The sequence below is a fragment of the Chanos chanos genome, chromosome 3 (genome assembly GCF_902362185.1).
Source record: "Chanos chanos chromosome 3, fChaCha1.1, whole genome shotgun sequence".
Lineage (NCBI taxonomy): Eukaryota > Metazoa > Chordata > Actinopteri > Gonorynchiformes > Chanidae > Chanos > Chanos chanos.
In genome coordinates this window covers 17078794-17084233 of record NC_044497.1, presented here as the reverse complement: position 1 = coordinate 17084233, position 5440 = coordinate 17078794, and positions in this window count along the sequence as shown.

Here is a 5440-nt window from a genome sequence, read left to right as displayed (position 1 = left end):
TACTCAGGGTGTTAGATGGCAAAAGTGTAAGCTCAGCACTGTCCAAGAGCCCCCCAAAAGCCCGCCCCCACAGGAAATACCTCATATACGTCACGCGCCTTAACCTGCACCACTGATTCGGTAGACAAAGTCTAGTCTGCCCGTGATTGTTCGCAATAATTTATAATTCTGGCAGCGAGCATCTAAAACCAATTTGTTCTCATAGTGATTGTTCTCTGTCTTTATACCGTCCGAATAATTATTCTCCTAATTGTAATTTTTTCCACATTTCTTATCATTCATTCATTCTTTCATTCAAACAGTTGCTCATATTTATAATAAAAATAAAAATTAAATTAAAAACATATTCCAATCTCCTTGGGAAGTTTAACAGCGCGCTGCAGAGTAAATGGGTGTGATATGTTTTCAGCATTCACCAGAGTTCACCTAAAGTGTAACTGACTGTTTGGCATCAAACAAAAACCGTGTTTGTGTGCAGGAGAGACCCTTTCAGTCAAAATGAAGAGGTGATTCAGATTTTCAGCTATTTCAGAATGATTGCAGCCTCTGACACACACACACACTTCAGTACCTGTTCTGTCCCTCTTGTTGGGGAAATTTTGAAATGACTTCAAAAGTAGTTATTAAAAATCAAAATCAACTCAAGTGTTGGCTTCACTTCATACCACCTGAACTCCAGTCTGAGTGACTCCTGAAGTTCCAACACCAACTTGACTTTTCAAAAACAACTGCTCCGCCAACATGGTTGAAAAAGCAAACTTGTGGAGCCTATCTCAGCATTCACTGGGCGAAAGGCAGGGAAACACAGTGGACAGGTCGCCAGTCCATTGCAGGGCAGACACACAGACGAACACACTCCCACATACCTATGGGCAATTTTAGCATCTCCAATTTGCCTGACCTGCATGTCTTTGGACTGTGGGAGGAAATCGGAGCTCCCGGAGGAGACCCAGGGAGAACATGCAAACAGAAAGGACCCAAGCCACCCAGCCAGGAACCAAATCCAGGATCTTTTGGCTGTGAGGTGACAGCGCTACCCACTGTGCCACCGTGCACCCAGAATGCAACAACTTTGATTGAACACACTGAAGTATTCCCCACAATCTGCTACTCTTCACCACACTTCATTTTCACAGACATCATTCCTTTCTGGAAATACAATCTCATGTGAGACTGTGCATGTGACCAAAGGACACTATTTGTCAAATGGTTTCAGGAGAAAATCATGCACTACATTCAGACCCTTTCAGATGTCATTGAAACTTTTTAGCTTTTGAGTGAAACTGGCTAAACCCACAGTGCACAGTGAATGAAAAACTCAGTGACTGTCCACTTACCATGACCACTACCCCCCACGTGCAAGCCTCTGCTATACAAGGCTAATAATAAAGATTAATCATTAATCATTGAATTCAAGGCAGACTAAGGAAAGTAGAATTAGATTTTGTAAAGATCTCCCCTCTCTAAAGGGATTTTTCAACTGGCAGGACACACACATAAGTTTAATTCTGAAGAACAGAACAAAACAGAGATCTCTCCTCAACCAAAACAAATTTTCAGATTTAGGTAGGGTTACAGATTTGTGGTAATGTTACTGTAATTTTGAATATCATAGTCTCAAATCTATATAGCTTACAATGCATGAATATTACATTCTGATTGTGATGCTGTTGCCAAATTATTGATTTTCAGTACTAAATTTTCTCTGAAGCATTCATAAAAATCTCAGCCTTTTCTCCTACCTCAAATACGGCAAGCTTTCGTTGAATTAACTCAATATCACCCTCTTGTGGTTATCATAAGTCAATGTAACAGGAGAGTGGAAAGTACAGGATGTGTCCTTCTGGTATTCTTCACAAAAAGTCATGAGTGGAAAGTATTCAAATTTTAACTTCACATTTTTCATATTTTCTCCACATGCACTGCAAATAAGGCTCATACCAAACCACAAGGACTCCACTTTTGTCATTTTCTCCCTCTCTGCTCTAGACTAACCCCTCTCCCATGAACGGTGCACACGTGGTTATACCCAGGAACCCAAAGTAGGATAAAGCTGTAACCAAAACTCTTTAAACAGAGGAAAGATAGGGGAGCCAAGTATTCCACCCTCAAACAGACAAGCACTGGTTTTGGAACATACTCAGGTCTAACATCTGTTTCTCCAATGACTCAATCAAGCCAGGGAAAGAGAGAGAGAGAGAGAGAAAGAAAGGAAGGGGGAAGAAAGAAAGAAACAAAGAAAGAAAGAAAGTCGTATATATTATTCTAAGTTGAATTCTGCAAATCAGACACAGATAAATTCCATAACGTCCATATAACTGCCTAATTACAAGGATGTCTTTGATGTTTTTGATTAAGTATAAATATATTTTAAAAACTGGTTTGAGTAACAGTCATCTAAATTGAGTGGCTTGTTTGTCACTCCTGTGTAACAACAACAACAAAAAAAACCCTTCACTTTCCACGAATAATTACAAAGAACATGATGATGAAAAAAGATCCCAGATTAACAGAAAAAGAAACAACAAAATACACCGTTGCTATGACAGCACAAAACATAAGGATTCAAAGTCCAGAAATGAACACAACAATCTTCCGTTTCCAGTTTCCATTTAAAGTAAACGCTCACGTGGATTACGTTATGCTGCCAAATAATGCTGGATGGCTAATACAAAGCACAAAAGCAACTGAACACCACTAAATTATTAAACCGATGTCTGTATACCAGTCAAGAACAGCCATTCTGCCCATACATCACTACTGCATTGTCCCCTTGAAACTACGGTGTATGCAGGGAATTAACGCGCCCCCTTGAGAACATTTAAGAACTTTTTTTCTTAAACCCCGAATTGCGGCTATCTCGGTGCGTTTACATGGAGCCTTACATTCCATTAATAATCGGATTCAAACTCAAGCTGGAGCTGGTTCTTGTTCTTGAGGAAGCGTTCCTTATTTCTCCACATAAAAAGTGGCAACCCTAGTAATGGATGCGCATTTTACAGTAAAGGATAAATCAATCAACAGATTCAGCGACTCTCTTGGACTACCCTTTGTTTAGGTTTAAACTGTTTAGCCTACCTACTACACCTGATAAAGGTAGGCCAACAAGGTTTTATCAATATTAGATCACTTTCACATTCAGTGACCTGATCAATGATCTCAGCTTTGACATGATGGGTTTGTGTGAAACTTGGTTGAAGTCAGATGTTTTTCTCCCTTTAAATGAAGCTCCACTCTCCAACTATTCCTTTTCTCATGCTGCTAGGGCAACAAAGAAAGGTGAGGGTGTAGCGCTAATCTATAATACTGATAAATATTATAAGGCCAATCTCTAATCTCCTGTTTCTTTCAGAAATACTTTAAAAATTGTAGCTGCTCAGCTTATAGACCATATGTCCTCCAACAGTCTTTGAAATGTTTCAGTCAGGCTTCAGGTGTTTTCATTTTACTGAAACCACGCTTACTAGAGTAACTGATGATCTTTTATCAGCCATGGACGCTGGTGCTACCTCTATTCTTATTCTACTTGATCTGAGTGCAGCATTTGACACGGGTGATCACACCTGGCACTCTCTTGATTTAAATCTTATCTCTCAGACAGAAAGCAAAGTGTCCACTATAATAATGTGACCTCTGATTACCGTGAGCTTAACTATGGTGTTCCTCAGGGGTCGGTCCTTGGTCCTCTCCTATTCTTTCTTTACATGCTCCCTTTGGGTGACATTGTTCATGGTTACAACATTAACTCCCATTGTTATGCTGACGATTCTCAGATTTTCTTACCTATCCAGCACAATGCCCACTCTGAATTGGCAAACTTTGAGGTGTGTCTTTGTGCTATTGAGGACTATATGTCTTCAAATTTCCTGATGCTTAATGCAGGCAAGACTGAAATGCTGGTCATTGGTCCCCCTACTCATAAGCATCTTTTTAGTGATCTCACCTACAATTTCACAACTGCATCATCTCTCAAAACACTACAGCTAAAAACCTTGGTGTGATTTTTGACTCTAGTCTCTTGTTAGTCACTCATATCAAAAACACAACTAAAACTGCCTTTTATCACCTCTGTAATATCGCTAAAATTAGGCCCTTTCTAAGTATGACTGATGCAGAAACCATTGTACACGCATTTGTTATGTCTCACCATGATTACTGCAATGTTCTGTACTCTGGTCTGCCTGCCTCTAGTACCAATAGTCTTCAGCTGGTCCAGAATGCTGCTGCTAGAATTCTGACCCGAACGAAGAAGTTTGATCACATTAGCCCTGTCCTGGCTTCCCTTCATTGGCTCCCAATTCATGCAAGGGCAGATTTTAAGGTCCTCTTATTGACATAAAATTCTGCACGGGCTTATGTTGGCCTACATATCCGACTTAATTACAACCTGTAATCCCCCCCGCACCCTGCGCTCTCAAGGTTCTGGATTATTAGTTGTTCCAAGAGTTACAAAGAAGTCTGCTGGCTGCCGAGCCTTTTCCTTCTGCTCTCCCTTCCTCTGGAATGGCCTACCTACAGAAATTAGGGAGACAAACTCTCTTGATACCTTTAAAACCAAACTAAAGACTTACATGTTTTCTCTAATTTATGAATTATATAATTTCAATTTCACCTTTGAGAGAGGCTCACTCTCTGCCTGTAGGCTCTCCTGTCACAGTTTAGTTCCTGCTGGTTTAGATGTCTCTCACAGTTTCTCTCCCTCCCCACTAATTTCAGTCTTGACCGTGTTGTTCTCTCTAACTAACCCGTTGTCCTCTGTCTGTGTTAGTGGTTATTGTCTGTGTCTCGCTGCATAGATGTGACGCTCCCATCTTTAGGTTGGCTTGACTTTTTCCCCGTGCCCTGTGGTCCCTGGCCCTGCTCGCCCCGCGTGGCCCTGTTCCTCCTGTGCCTTCCATGGTCATTAGCTTTGCTGCGTTAATGCATCTATGCACTACATTCTTTATTTGCTTTATTAAGTCCTGATACCCCACCAATGCTCTCCTTTCCCCCCTCATCTTCTCTGTGTGTGTGTCTCTTATGCTTGAGTGTGAATGTCTTGTATGAGTGTGGCTGTCTTCCTCCCAGGTGTGCCCTGCCCCTTCACCGGCCCATCCCCCTGTCCTCTTCATCCCCTCCCTGCCATCCTCCTCATCGTCGTAATCCCCCTCATCCTGGTGGTTGCGACAGCTTCGTGTTTGGTCATCACCCTGTGCTGCTGTGGCAGTGTCCCCTGCCTTGGTTGAGGCCCCTTGCTGCTTTTGTTGTCTTATTTGATCTGCTAGTGTGTTTTAGTTTGCAGTATGACTGTATTGTTTGTAGTTGCTCATTGGGCTGGCACCTAATGCACACGTCTGGCCATGAAGGGGTCTCCTCTCTCTGTGGCCCCTCTCAATATTTCTTCAATTTTTTTCCCCTGTTACACCTTGGTTTTTTGGGGGAATTTTCTCTTGCCCACTGT